Source organism: Dipodomys ordii, unplaced genomic scaffold (genome assembly GCF_000151885.1).
Source record: "Dipodomys ordii isolate 6190 unplaced genomic scaffold, Dord_2.0 Scaffold47, whole genome shotgun sequence".
Classification (NCBI taxonomy): Eukaryota; Metazoa; Chordata; class Mammalia; order Rodentia; family Heteromyidae; genus Dipodomys; species Dipodomys ordii.
In genome coordinates, this window is record NW_012267263.1 from 7435390 (window position 1) to 7451344 (window position 15955).

Sequence of the window (15955 nt, forward strand, 5' to 3'; positions counted from 1 at the left end):
GGTGGTGGTAGTACTGGGGCTTGAACTCAAGGCCTGCATACTGCCCTCTAACTTTTTTGCTCAAGGTTGGCTCTCTGCCACTTGAGCCACAGCTCCACTTCAGGCTTTTTGCTGGTTAATTGGTGATAAGGGTCAGTTGGACTTTCCTGCCCCTGGCTGGACCCTGGAGAGGTTGTTCTGGGCACCACAGTATCCGTGTTCGCCTGGGAATCTGATGCCTGGCCTGAAGCCAACGCAGTTTCTTTAAGTGGTCACTGGTCAAGAAGGCTGGATGACCAGGGTTTGTCTAGCGTTGTTAGGAGCCAGGTTGTGGTTTGGGAGCGCCCAGCTTCACAGCCTCTGCTGTGCCCGGGGAGGCGGGCCTGGGACGGGCGGGGGCGAGGCGGGGGCGCCGGGCCAGCTGGATCGCCGCCCAAGGATTGGCAAGGCCGCCTGTCCCCGCCCTCTCCCCGCCCCCGCGGCACTGGGCTGGAGTTGGAGTGGCGCCTGCAGTTCCAAGCCGCAAAGGCGGGCACAGCTCCTGCGGAGCGCTCGGAGCCGGCTGGAGCGCACGGTATCTGCCAGGAGGAGCCAGAGCAGGGCCAGTCCTGGACTGGAGGGAGGTCCTGGCCGTCCTGAGCGCCCCTCGATCGGCAGGAATGTGATCAACGTGTGCCTGTGCCCAGGAGCACCCACTTCTAGGCTCCCAGGGCTCAGCCTTGCCCAGCTCGGCCATATGGGCTTGAGGCTGTGATCCCACACTCTCGACTGAACACCAGGGGCACGCCCAGGTAGGAGAAAACTGGACAGTTCCGGGGGTGGGGTGGGTGGGTGGGGCGACAGTGGCCTTGACACATACAAGTGTCCTAAGTTGCCCTTGGTTGTGAAAGTTTCCTGGGTACAGAGGTGATGAGGGGATCGTGGTTAGAATCCCTCTGTTCCTGTCTCCGGCTGGGCTGTGTCTGTGTCTCTGTCTTTGTCTCTGTCTCTCTGTCTCCCTCCCCCCCCCCACACACACACAACTCCCCTCCTCTCTCTGTAGTAAACGTTATTCAGATTCTTTTAGGGAACTTGTTAGTATTTCCTGGAGTTTGTTCTAGGGGGCTAATGCTCCTTGTTTAAATTACTTCCAGACCTGGGCAAGTTCAACTAGTTCAGAGTGTCCCTCTTAGGGCTTGAAGCTCAGAAGAGACAGTGTCTTTAACAAGATAAAAAAAATTAATGTTTTAAATACACTGCATAGGGTTACTTGACCTTTAAGAGAAAGGCTAATTCTGGGTGACAGAGTTACAAATAGGGAGTCCACCAAGAGGATACATGGTTTACAAGCATGGCAAAGCATAGCATGTTACAGTTTATAAGGCCCTTTGTACATACTGCCTTTTATCCTCCCAGCAGTCCTGTGAGGAAGGGAGCAATGATCAATCCGGTTTTCCAGCCAGAGGAAGCAGGCTTAGCCAGGAGCTTTCCTTATTGGTGGACAGGAGCCCAGAAGGAGATGAAGACCCTTGGGGTTCAAACCTTGTTATGCCCCAACCAATCCTTGCCTCCCAGAACTTTCTCCTCTACTTGCCACGAGGTTTAAGAGGCTACTTAAGAGTGGGTGCAGTCCCCACTCCTGCCCCGGGCGGGCCTCTGCAGGGTCTGCTGAGTCAAGGGATGATATTAGTTCCATTCTGTGGTTTTAGCTCCACATATGGGAGCTAAAGAAATCAATTGGTTCTTTGGAGAAAAGATGAACCAAGATCCACTTGCCACTGGTATGTGGTGTCTGGGTCATCCTGGCTTAGTGCCAAGCTCCTGGGAGGGGAATTGTATGAATGGAACTCCATGACTGTGAGCTAGGGAAAGCCAGAGCAGTGCTGGGAACAATCTCTACCTCTCTCCTCACCTCACCTATTAAGCAATGGTTTGATATTGTATTTAACATTTCATATTCCTATCCTGTACTAAGTTTTGTCTAGGCAGAAACACAGTACTTTGACAATGAGATTTGATGGGGGGCAAAGGATGTTAGAAACTGGATTGGTTTTTCAGTCTCTGGAAGAGCTGCCATTCTGTTGTATGGGAAATACTGTGGCTCACTATTTGGTGCCAAGAAAGAACATTTGAGTTGAATTTTCATATGACCAAGGCAGTACAAGACTGAACTTCCCATTTCTAATAGACTCTGCAGTGCCCTGTGTTGTAAAGCAACACTAAGATTCTTTATGGTCTGAAGTATGCCATATCTTTTGAGTAAATTGTTCGCCATTGTGAAACACTACTCAATATTAGGTTCTTTATTTATTAAACATATGCCTATTGAATGCCTGTTAGGTGCCATATACTGAAATATGTAAGACTCTGCTTATGTACTTGAGTTCTCTTGGCAAGTCACAGGATATTGCGACTTGTGGGCTCTTGCTTTATTAGGGGGTTCTTTGAAGTTGGCCTCTTGACAAAGAGTGGGTATGGGTTGCCTGGAAGACTCTAGTCAGCATCTCCAGAGGAAACTAAGGTCAATGGTCACAAATGAAGCTTAAAGAATAATAAGAGTGGCCAGGCACTAGTGACTTATGCCTAGAATCCTAGCTATTCAGGAAGCTGAGATCTGAGGATTATAGTTCACCAGACCAGGCAGGAAAGTCCATGAGACTCTTATCTCCAAAGAATCAGCAAAACAATAGAAGTGAAGATGTAGCTCAAGTAATAGAGCATCAAATTTGAATGAAGAAACGTAATGTGAGAGTGCTAGGCTTCGAATTCAAGCCACAATACTGGCATGAGCATGTGTGTATGACATGAGTATAGAATAGCAGGAGTGCTTAGGTATTTGCCATGACCGGATTATTCCCCTGAGTTAGGGCATATTGAACACTTGTGGGGTACATGAAAGAGGTGAGTGTCGTTTATAGAGGGAACATATCATGAGTCAAAAGGACAAAATGCACCATTGTCATGGAGCTGCTGTAGCATAGCATAGAACATGGGAGAGCACAGTGATCCTCAGATTCTTATGCTATATGATGATTCCATTATGAACTTGCCTCTTTAGATGAGAGAGGTTGTCAAGGGCATCTGACTTGCTGGCTATAGCCAGAGCCCACAATGCTACCCATGTATGGCTGTAAGTGGATGCTTGGCTTGCATTTTCCTCTCTCTGTGGTTGGTAGGTGGGTTGGTGGTATGCGAGGGGGATCTGCAATGTTGGTATTCTCCTCTGCCATGACCCTAGGAAATGCCGCCATAGGCTTTTATCTGTACCTAGCACCACAGACCATTCAGAGAGGCCCCGGCACCAAGAGATCTCACCAAGTGTTGACAGAGGATGAAATTCTTCAAGGTCCCTTGTTTTGGTCCCTCGGATTGTGTGCTATCTCTTTCTTATACATGCACACGTATGTGTGACAGGATAATGTTTCAACAAGGATTTATAAAATGCCATAAATTGGAAAGTGGGAAAAGTAAAAACAAAGAGGGTGAAATATGCCCTATTAGGATATTAAACCTTAGTTAGGGATGCAGGTCAGTAAGGCTTGATCTCTCTCTCTTTTTTTTTTAGCTGTTTTTATTTTTATTGTGAAAATACCGTACAGAGGGGTTACAATTACATGGGCAAGGTAAGGAGTACATTTCTTATCAAGCATTGTTGCCTCCTCCTTGTTTCCCCTTCCCATCCCTTCCCATCCCTGTCCCCCTCCCCCAGGACAAAGTTGTAAAGTTCATTTTTCGACATAGCGACTTGTACATCTCATTGTTGCAATGGGTCCACCTGTATCCCTATTTAAACCATTTATTTTTTCCCTTCCCCTCCACAAATTATACCAACATCAAATACAGTGAAAGCAGGGGCTATATCGTGGGGGAGGGACCTACAAAGCAACAAAAAAAATCATCTTACACATATGTTAGAAATAATCACAAGAAAGAAAAACCATTTGAATCCTTATCTTGGCGTTCATTTCACCTAACATCAACTTATCTGACCTTTTCTGCTTAAGACTTGATCTCTAGCCCTGGAAAACAAACTAACGTAACTCATGATGACCCAGATTAGGTGTAAAAATTGAAGGAAGATTCATCCCTGCCTGAATCTTGACATTGCCACAGACTCTCTGAGACAGGCAGGCTTGGGTGTGGGACAGAAAAACTAGCATCTCTGGAGTGTGTCAGGCATTTGTAAAGCCCCCAGACAGTGTTAGCATGATAACCAGATTGGCAACACAAATATGCTTTCTTGCAGGCACTAGGAAGGAAGGAACCTGGGAGTGCTCAGCTGTTAATGGCTTCCAGTTGAAAGTGACATGCTTGGGAAAGATAGAAACATTCTTGATTCAAGTTAAAGTGGGAGCTTTCTCTTGGACGTCCATAACCAGGGGGTGGAGAGCATGTTCTGCTATCTGGTATGATGTACACCAGGGCTCTAGAAGGTGAGGTCTAGGCAGCCTGCACTCTGCACATCTGACCTCCCCTATCTGAGAGCAAGATATCTGAGAGGAAAGCAGTGACTCCAAAGGGATCTAGAGGTATATAAGAAGTTCATGCTGTCATGTCCACAAGCCCTTTTCACTTTACTACATATTTAGCCCCTTCCTGGAAATATTTTTAAATGACATCCTGTCTACCAATCTGAGATGATATAATAAAACTTGTTCACAATATGATTTAAAAAGTCAACGTAACATCTAGGTGTAAAGAAAAACAAAAAACAATTCGTATGAAAAGTCTGTAATTCATCTGGGTGCTGATAGCTTACACCTGTAGTCTTAGCTACTCAGGAGGCTGAGATCTGGGGATTGTGATTCAAAGCCAGCCTGGACAGAAAAGCCATGAGACTCTTATCTCCAATCAACTACCAGAAAACTGGAAATGGAGCTGTGGCTCAAAGTGGTAGAGGGTTGGCCTTGGGTTAAAAAGGTCAGGAACAGATCCTTGAACTCAGGCAGTGAGTTCAAGCCCCATGACTGACAAAAACAATTATAATTCAGATGTAAATGGTTGGTCTGAGCCCTCTGGAACCTAGTAAGGTGGCCACTAGTTTGTGTAGATGTACTACAGGATGGCCTGGGACATATTCAAGTGCATCCTGGAACAGATGGGGCAGTGGCTGTACAAATACTGCTAAAGATGCTTCACTCTCGCTATGGTCTAAATAGGAGTCAAAGGCAAATCAACTCTCAATTGTAACCACAGTTGCATTTCTAAAATATTTGGTATGTGTGGAAATATGTTATAATATGTACTTTTGTGTGTATATATCAGTACTAGGGCTTGCTATTTCACTCAAGGATGGAATTCTACTACTTGAGCCATACCTCCACTTCTGGCTTTTCTGCTGGTTAGTTGGAGAGAAGAATCTCATGGAATTTTCTCCTTTGGCTGGCATTGAATTCTGATCTTCAGATCTCAGCTCAGATTATAGGCATGTGCCATTAGTGCTCAGCCTATGATATGTATTCTATATAAATGTGGAATAGAACTAGTGGCTGGCTTGCACATATTCTATATATATTTCCTTCTTTCATGAAGGTCTGTGGGATCTATGGTGGCCATTTCAGGCAAGGAATGAGTCTCTACTGAACAGAACTTCCTTGCCTTATTACAGGTGTCCAGAAGCATGGCTTTCAGCACTCACTGGGTGCATGATCATCCAAAGTGCCCCCTTCCCTATATTTTGTGAAATGCTCTTTTTGAGACCAGGCCCTTCCCTGCTAAGAACTGCTCCCTTGTCTGTATGACTCGGTAGTGAGTGGTCAGAGCACTTGTGCACACTTGGGACCTGAAGTAGCAGGGCATTTGTAGGTAGCATAGAAGCTAACAATCTGGGATGCTACTTAGGGTATGTTATTAAAGATAAAAGTGATGGTGGAAATCGAGGTGATGAGTACCATGTACATGTGGTGGAGAGACAAAAGGGCTTACTTAGAGGAGTGATGGAAATGGTCTGGGTCTTGATGGAGTGATCCTGGTACATGTCTTCACTTATGAAATTGCTCATGTAAGTTTTGTGTATTTCCCTCTATAAGTGTTTTGCTTCAGTAAAAAAAATTACACAAGAAAATTCACTATGAGAATCCTTGTGGTAGATGCCTAGTCCTTTGGGAGTGTCTCTAGGTCTCAGCTTGAGATTCTCAGCTCTTCTCACCTCACTAGAAGAGGCTGGAGTATCTTCTGACAGTAACCATGTCTCTTTCTGCCTTGTTTTCCCCTTTAGGCTTTTGCTTGCTCATTGTTTTTTTTCCCTTTTCTTTTGTTGTGCTGTTGCTGGGGATTGAATTCAGTACCTCAGCATGCTCTATTAGCTTGTTTTGCTCAAGGTTGGCATTTTAATACTTGAGACACACTTCTACTTCTGGCTTTTTTGCTGGATCATTGGAGATAGTCTCACAGATTTTTTTTTCTTCTGAAGCTCACTTCAAATCACAATCCTCAGACCTCAGTTTCCTGAGTGTCTAAGATGATAGGGGTGAGCCACCAGTGCTTGGCTTGCTGATCATTTTGTAAAGCTGTTTCTCCAGGGGTGGCCATATGCATGCTCACTTTGGCTTTTGGAATGTCTGTATGTGATAGTATATGTTTCTAATCTCTGCAGAGAGGAAAGATGTGAGAGCACGATGTGATTTTCTGCAGGCTTCTCTGATTGTTTCCTCTTTTTTCTCCCCCATCTTGATGCTGGACTCCACCTGGGGGGTGATACTTGAGGTTGTGTTGCTCCTCTGTCTTAACTTATGGATATGACTTGGTGGGACCTCATGCTTCCATTTCTTGTTGTTGGGATTTAATGGAGATGCTTGTGGGCACTTTCTTAGGAGAGTGCTTCTTAGATTTTACCACTTAAGATACTAGTTGAGAAATGAAAATCAAAGACTCAACGCAGTACCCCTAAGTAGCTTATCTTATGGAATATTTCTCTCATGTCTGTCTTTCATCCTGGACCAATGTCTCTATTTCATTCTGGACTGATCTTGAAGATTTTTTCCCCTTCCTATCTGATAACATAGCCATGCTTGTTTTAGCATAAAAATAATAACTCCCCCTGAAACTTTTTGGATAAAATGGATGCCCTGGTAGAATTAACTCTGGATTCTGTGGAAGTTTTGGGATTCTCCTTGGGAATAAATGGATTTTGATATATGAAGCATGCACGTGTGTAAGCATAGAATTCTAAAGTGCTTTCTATAAGCATGTGGTTTGTGGCTTTGTAAGTTCCTTTTAGGCTTATCTCTCAAACTGACATTTTTGGTTTTAAGATTAGGTTATGAATTTTTCTTTTGAGACAGGCTCTTACTATGTTATCCATCCTAAGACAGAACTTACTAGAATCTCCTACCTCAATTTCCCTGGTGCATATGACGTCTCACTTGGCTTTGAGGACTGGTTACTAGCTGTTTGAATCCTTATAATGGATAACAGGAGAAGACCCCAGCAATAAACCCCATGCCCCATATTTCCACTGGTTTTGAATAGATCATTCAGGTTATGATATATTTCATATGCTGAATTGTGCTAACTCTTGCTTTTCCCAAGGAGTCGGCCATAGTCACTTTTCAGTTATGAATAAATTAGTTGGAGCCTAATTCTGTATTTCTGCATGACATTAAATCTAACACATATATGCGAATCAATGATTAAAGTGTATTAAACAATGGTGTACGTGCATTTATTAGGCAGTACATGAAAAGGAAGAAGAAAATGTTGGTATGAAGTGAAATTTTAAAAGTAGGTACTAAAGTCTGAATGTATCCCCCAAAGTGAATGGGTTGAAAACCTAATGCCCAATGCAATAGTGGTAAGGGGGTGCTAATGGGATCTGATTGGGTCATGAAGGCTCTGCTCTCATGAATGGATTCATAATGGTATATTCACGTGTCATTGTAGTGAGTTCATTATTGCAGGTGTGAGGTTGTCATTAAAATGAGCCCAACCCTCTCCTGCTCCCTCAGTCTCATTCTCCTTTGCCTTTCTACCTTCTTCCATGGATGACAGAGCATAAGGGCCTTCACCAGATGCTGGCACCATGCCCTTAAACTTCTCAGCTTCCAGAAGTGTGAGCTATGCAAATTTTTGTACATGACAGATTGCCTAGTTATAGAGGCAAAACAAGGGCTAAATATGGTTGAGACTTTCTTCTAAGTTTCAAATTTGGAGATTGGTTCCTTCAGGAAGGGAGTGGGGGTGGAGACTATCTCTTGCAGATTACTCACTGTTTGGGTTTCTTTTAAAGTTTGGCTTAAATTCAAACTGAGAACTTCCCTTAAACTCAAGCTCTATACTTTGGAGGCCTCTATTCTTCAATCCAGCCAACCGTGTCTCTTACTATGGTCAACAGTCTGAGAAGCTCAAGAGGATATGCTCATTTGGAAATTGGCTGATGGGTGCCTCTCTCTTGACCATGCTTCAAATACCTGAGACCCCCTGCATTTTCAGGCTCCAATTCAGAGCTACACCGACCGGGCTCTTTCCTGGGTTACCCCAACATTGGTTCCACTGTCTGTGGGCCTGCCTGGTTTGTGGGCATCCAGGCAAGACTGTGTGGAAGAAGATGGACTTGGATGTTGACTTTTGTGCATATTTAGGGCCTCATAAGATTCAAGAAGCAGGAAGAAGGTTGTGGAGAGAAAATAGGAGGTGGAATAGTTAGAATCAGCATGAGCCAATGGGATAGCTCTGGGCTCGTTCCCCTGTGTGTGTGGGCAGCCAATCCTATGTTCAAACACTGAGTAGCAGGTCACAGAATGAGTTGTTGCCAGTGCCTAATGCCTCTGCTTCCTATCTCCCTGGATGATCCCATACATCAGTATGCCTGACATCACCCAGAGTGTCTGATGTGTGCCATACTATCTTCAAGTGGCTTATGTTCTGGCAGGCAAGATTGACAATGTGGGGGATTTCCTCAGGAACAAGATGAGAATTCCCCGAGCTCGTGTAAAATCCTTCATTAAGATGAAAGTATTTAATAGATGCAATGTGGTTACAAGCTAGGAAAAAAAGCCTTTTCCTCTGTGCTTGGCTCTGAGGCTTGGGGAAAATGCCTGGGTCCTTGGGACAACAGCCATCATTTAGCTGTCACTTTTCCTGTGCCTGGATAGGTCAAGGAAGGATTTGTTGGGTAAAGTCAGGTCTTCCTGGAAAAGAGGACTTTTGTTGGTGGCCCATATGTTCATTGTCAATTCTGGTTCACATTGTCTAGTTTTGTAATTTAGCTCATGTTCAAGTTTCTCATCCGGAGTCTAGCAAAGTCTTACTATGCAATACCTAGCACTGAGGACTTCTTTATAGAGAGTAGAGGTTTATCTAGCTCACAGTTCTGGAGGCTGGATCAGATAGTTGTATCTGGTGAAGCTTTGGGAGAAAACTACAAGAAGAGCCCCTGTTCTTCAAGGGCCCTTGACCCATTCCTGTGAGAATCAATCCAGCACTGTGAGCACAGCATTTATCTCTTCACACCACCAGAGTTCAACATGGGATTAGAGGGTTCTAACCCAAATCAAAACATCAAAGTAGGCAACTCCTTTATGTCTCTAATGTGTCTATTCCATCTGCTACTCTAGCTATGTTTTAGGAAAAAGGTATTTCTAGATACAGCGTGGTAAGCCAAGTGTAATGGGACTGTATGGACCACCCCTTCAACTGGTAGAACTTAAAGGTATGATTCTCATACAAAGCCTGAGCAGTGAACAAACAAGGCTACCAGACCAGGAAGTGACAAGCCCTAGATTTTTGGTCACCTGAAGTCCCAGCTGTCTACTCCTTGGGCTGATCATCAGTATTGGTACATCACTGAGACTCACTTGGAGGCTGTGTGTGGAGAGGAAGTGGGCAAGTCCAAATGGTTCATACTTCATGTCCCTAGCAAAGAAAAAGGGCTATAGTATGTTTCAGATTGCTGATTTATTAGGTGAGTTCATTCTTTTTCTTTTCTTCAGCATTTATTTTGTGCAAGGAAGGTCATCTTTAAACTAACAGAGTAGACTAAATCTGTGACTTTTTTGTGGGTATTTTGTAAAGGTTTATTTTTGGATTTTACTCTAAAGCCTCCTCAAAAATCACAATGGACATGGATCAATTGCCTCTGACTAAGGGAAGTTTCATTTGCTCAGGATTTCCTCTGGAATTAACAGGTCTCAGTCTGTAGCTTTATTCCTGTTGTTGTCTTTCTCCTCACACTCATCCCCACCCTTAACTGAACATGAACCTTCGTTGTACCTTTTAAGTTAGACTCTGCTTTGTCTGGTGTGAGTCCTGGTTATCTCTAGACCCCAATGATTTTCTTTTGTATTCCTGTTCTCCATCCTATATGCCCATATTTAGAACCTGTCTTTTTTCCTTGCTTCCTATAATTCTGAGCAAAGTGTTCATGCTTGTGTGTATAATGCGAAGATGATGGATGGGTGAGTGGATGTATTCCTTCTCCCCACCCCCTCCTTTCTCTCTTGATTATAGCCTTTCTAACTGGGGTGAGGTAGAATCTCAGTGTTGTCATGATTTGCATTTCTTTTATGGATAGAAAAAAATAAGCATTTCTTCATGTGTCTATTGACCATTCTTATTTCTTCTTCAGAGAAGTCTCTCTTTAGCCCACTTATTAATTGGGTGGTTCTTTCTTTTTTTAATTTTTTTTTTATTTTTGTGGATGTGGGGCTTGAATTCCAGGCCTGGGAGCTGTCCTTGAGCTCTTTAGCTCAAGGCTAGTGCTCTACCACTTGAGCCTCAGCCCCATTTCTGGCTTTTTCTGCTTATGTGGTGCTGAGGAATCCAACCCAGGGCCTCATGCTTGCAAGGCAAGCACTCTACCACTGAGCCACCTTCCCAGCCCCTCTGGTGATTATTTCTTTGAAGATTTGTTGTTGGGGGATTTAATTTTTTGAGTTCCAGGTATATTTTAGATATGAGACCCTTGTCAGTTGTATGGCTAGTGAAGATCTTCTCCCAATCCGTGGGCTTTCTATTGATCTTGCCAGCTATGTCCTTTGCCATGCAGAAGCTCTGCAAATTCATGCAGTCCCATTTGTCCAACCTTTCTTTGATTTGTTGTATTTCTGGGTCTCTATCAAGAAAATTTTGGCCTGTGCCAAGGAGACCTAGGGTTTCTCCTATTCCATCCATTCCTTCCATATTTTCAGGGTGTCTGCCTTTATTTCGCCCTCTCCCATATTCTTTTTTTTTGGGGGGGGGAGTCCGGTCATGGGGCCTGAACTCTGGGCCTGGGCACTGTCCCTCAGCTCTTCAGCTCATGGCTAGTGCTCTACCACTTGAGCCACAGCACCACTTATGGCTTTTTTCTTTTTGTTTATGTGGTGCTGAGGAATCGAACCTAGGGCCTCATGCTTGCAAGGCAAGCGCTCTACCACTGAGCCACCTTCCCAGCCCCTTTCCCATATTCTTAACGAGAAGTTCCTCATCCTACACAGATTGCACAGTGAGTGAAATACTATGGTCATTTTCAACATAGTGTCTTGTACATCTCATTGTTGCAGTGGGTCCACCTGTATTCCTATTTAAACAATTTGTTTTTTTCCTTTCCCCTCCCCAAATTATACCAACATCAAATACAGTACTGTTGTTCTTCATGTATTTATAATGTACCATCTGATTTTTTTTTGTTTCTTTCTTATGTTCCTCCTGCATGGTATAACCCCTGTTTTCACTGTATTTGATGTCGGTGCCCTGCATCTTGTATATACATTTTTCTAATTTGGGGAGGGGAAGGGAAAAAACAAAATGATGAAATAAGGATACAGGTTGACCCATTGTAACAATGAGATGTACAAGACACTATGTTGAAAATGAACATAGAGGGGAGGGAGGGAGGAGTTGGGGATTTGGGGAGGGAAGGGATGGCAGGATAAAAACAAAGGAGGAGGTAACAGTGCTCAATAGGAAATGTACTGATTACCCTACTCATATAACTGTAACCCCTCTGTACAGTCTTTTTACAATAAAAATATATGTGGAAAAAGATAATAAAATATTAAAAATACAAAACAAAAAGAATATGGGAGAGGGGAGGTTGACCTGCTTTCTGACCCAAGTAGGGAAGACCAGTCACTCTGGGGAAAACTCAGCATTGCTGGAGCTGAAGTGTGATTTACTTGTACATTTGTGACTTGTCTCTCCTGCCTGTGAAGGATGGAGATACTGAGATTAGAGATTAGGATGGCTCAAACCTGTCTCTGGCATAGTACAGAGAGAATTACAGAGAAGCATGCTGGAGGGAAATTGGCACAAACGCTTACAGACAGGAGCCAGGACCAGAGTCTGGGAAGGAATGGAGCAAGATGGCAGCTGACTTCCATCCCAGAAGTCAGGAGGGAGGGGCTGGCTCAGGTGCTGCAGCGTGATGGTGAGTGAAGCTCTACGGCCTGCAATCCAGGAGGGCTGGTGGTTTGGGCAGCAGATTTCAGAGGAACAGTAAATAAAAAAGGAAGATGCGGGTGTGGTTTGGTGATGATGACAAGTAAAGATTGTGAGTGTAAACAGGTTTTAAAGGAAGTTTCTGGAGTGAAAAAGAAAAGGAAATGTGAAACAGTGGGGAATAGAGAATCAACAATTTTCCTGGGGACTGGGAAGGTGGCTCATGCGGTAGAGCGCTTGCCTTGCATGCGTGAGGCCCTGGGTTCGATTCCTCAGTACCATATAAGCATAAATAGCCAGAAGTGGCACTGCGGCTCAAGCGGTGGAGTGCTAGCCATGAGCTGAAGAGCTGAGGGACAGCGCCCAGGCCCAGAGTTCAGGCCCCATGACTGACAAAAAGAAACAAACAAACAAACAAAAAACAAAAAAGACAAAAACAAAAACAAAAAAACAGTTTTCTTGGACCTTCTAGGACCTGGTCCTTCCTGGACCTCTTGTACATCTCTTCCTTCCTCCATTCCTCTGTTTCTTGGTGGTACTGTCTCTCTACAATTCACATCAGCTGCAGCCATTTCTGAAGCCTGTCCTGGAGACAGGCTTAGGACAGGAAGACCTGGGATTCTACTCTGGTTTTGTGCTGTGCTATAATCCATATGCCTTTGATAGCTTGATGTGGTGCTGTGTCCTATTGTTTCAGTGTAAAGCGCATGGTAATTTGAGATTTAGTGTGTTTAGTCTAAGCAATATGCTTAGCATTGAGTTGGTTAGAGTGTTTTATTGAGAGTGTAATGAAAGGCTTATGTTTAGGCCTGTCAAGCCTTTTGTGTTACCAAGACCATGACTCAGACATGAAAAATTAGATTCTAAAATATTAAAAATCTTCCAAAGCAAGTAATGGATAATGAGGTCTCTATAAGACACAGTGGTATGAGAAACACAGTGAGCTATGTACCAAAAAACTAAGCGAGAGTATAAGGCCCTGAGTTCAAGATTTGAAAAATGAAGATGTGGTAGTACCTTATTTCTGATTCTCATGTGCTCCAAGCCGTGATCTTCCCTGATAGTTCAAATCATCTCTGTCTAGCAAATGTCAGGTAAATATGTTTAATCCAAATTAGTCTATGGTGGTCAAACTCTGCATTCTATACTCCCATGACTTGGGTTTCTAAAAGTGTCCTGCCCCGAAGGACTGCAGGACATCCATCTTTTAAACAACCAACTCATTTTTATGAGTATACAAAACCCTTGGTGTCCTTTCTTGGGGGTCTTAAAGATTGTGGGTAACCCCAGGGCTCTTCATTTATTCAACCCTTTGTTGTTCTTCCTTCCCCAGGTAAACACACCCCCTAAATATGGTGAATCATTCCTGAGAAGCAGAGCCACTTCCTACAGGTCAAGGCCTTCTCCAAGGTAACAGTGTTTTCCTGGCCTTTTCCCATTAATAAGCGAGGCCTTCCACCCTCAGCTTTAGATGCTTCTGTTATCTCTACCACAGTATTCAAGAAGTACTTCATATTTGCTGGCAATTATTTTCCTTGGGGAAGCTCTGAAGCCTTATCAGATTTTTATTTATTCATTTTGGTAGGACTGGAGTTTGAATTCAGGGCCTTGTACACGTTCATCCTGCTTGCTCGTCAGCTAGCACTCTATCACCTAGCACTTGAGTCATGCCTCCATACCTGCTTTTTCCTGGTTATGTAGGTGACAGAGTCCAGCAGACTTTTCTGCCTGGCTCATGTCAAATGTCTGTTTTCTAGATCTCAATGTCCTGAGTACACAGGATTACCTGCATGAGGTGTGGGTGCTCTGACGGATTCCTTCTTATTTTTGCTTTTTGATTTACACACAATATTTGTACCTATTTATGGGGTCCTTTGTAGCAATAGGACAGGATTATGCAGCAGTGAATTAGAGGACATGATGTTGAGTGAAATGACCAATACAAGACATATGTCACATGATCTCATTCATAATCGGAAACTCAAAACATGGATCTCTGAGAAGCGTAGGAATGTGGCTCCTAGTTGCTAGGAAGGGAACTGGGGAGAAGATCCAAGGAGGCGTTATCAGATATTTTGGGGGGCTGATGGTACTGGGATATAAATTCAGGACCTCACACTTACTATGCCAGTGTTCTACCAGTTGAGCCACACCTCTAGTTCTGTAATGGCAGGTTATTTTTGAGATCGCATCTCTTTTGTGAACTTGTTTTTGCTAGCACTAGTCTTAGAACTCCACCCTTCTGTTCTCAGCCTCCCAAGTAGCTAGGATCATGGACATGATTCCCCAGCATCCAGCTATCAGATTTCCTGACGTCACTGAGAGTTATGTTCACCCGCGTTCCCAGGTTATTTGAGGAGTGCTGTAGCTGTAACTGTGAGGTGACAGCTCCCAGAGGGGTTGGAGCTGTCCTCCACTCATCCCAATATTACTGTCCATTTCCACTGTTTTGTCTCACATTCAAACTGTGGATTTCTGCACAAGACTGCTGCTCCCAGCCCAGGACACCTGGGCCCTGTGGTAGGCAGTAGGTGACATCCTCTGATCATCCCTAAGCTGTCCTAAACTGATCCTGCCTGACCTTGACCCCCATTAGAGAATTAGGTTGAGAATCACTCTTCTTTGCTCCATATGGGTTTAGTTTTTTCTGCTGACTGGACCAACCCTTGTCCTTCTCATCCATTCCTCCATGGCAATCTGCCTCCCCTCTCATCTCCAGTTAATATTCCACACATGTGTCAAAACTCTCTATAAAAGAAAAGCCAGGCACCAGTGACTCATGCCTGCAATCCTAGCTATTCACAAGGCTGAGATTCTCCCTGTGGATGCTTCTTGTCACAGTTTAACTCTCAACATGACCACTTCTCCTATAGCCAGTGAACTCCTTAAGCCAAGCCTGTGACCATTACTTCCATTTACACTCCCAAGGCCTACACTAGACATTGAATATACAGTTGTTCAGTGAGGCAGTAATCAAATACAAAAATAAATGTTTAACTGATATTATTTAACCAGAATTTCTACTTGTCTTTCAAGCCCTGAGTGATTGATACTAACCAGCACGACAGAGAGACACTGTTTTAAGTCTAATGAATGAGTCAGCTCATCTATTCTCACAGCAACAGTTAATGCCAGTCAATGCATGCGACCCATTTGGTCACATGGGAAACTGAGGAATAAAAACTGAACTCTACCTAACATGCTATTTGTGTGTAGGTACTTTTTTGTGCCAATACTGGGACTTGAATTCAAGGCTTCATGTCGCATGGCTTTTTCACTCAAGATTGGTACTCTACTATTTAAGCCACACTTCCCCTTACAACATACTGGTTAATTGGAGATAAAAGTCTCATAAATTTTCTGCTTTGAATGATAATCCTTAGAGGTCTGCCTCCTGAGTAGTTAGGATTACAGGCATGAACCACTAGCACTTAGCTATAGGAACTTTCTGATTTGTGCAACCTGTCCACTACTGGGATTGCAAAGTCTGGCTTGGCTCCATCTTAGAATTTTTTTTTTTTTTGATCTGGTCGTGGGGCCTGAACTCTGGGACTGGGCGCTGTCCCTCAGCTCTTCAGCTCAAGGCTAGCACTCTACCACTTGAGCCACAGAGCCACTTCCAGCTTTTTTCTTTTTGCTT

General features: G+C 43.9%; 1 protein-coding gene across 3 annotated transcripts in view; it reads left to right on the top strand.

Moving 5' to 3' along the window:
- The window catches only part of Il1r1 (interleukin 1 receptor, type I), an 84209-nt gene that overhangs the window by 33825 nt on the left and 34429 nt on the right, over positions 1-15955 (top strand). For 2 of the 3 annotated variants that reach the window (XM_013019823.1, XM_013019825.1), the window contains exons 1-2: positions 521-770; positions 13649-13725. The gene's annotated coding sequence lies outside the window, so the exon portion shown is untranslated. Of the gene's footprint in view, positions 1-520; positions 771-13648; positions 13726-15955 lie in introns of those variants that run through there. The other variant, XM_013019824.1, reaches the window with a different exon arrangement.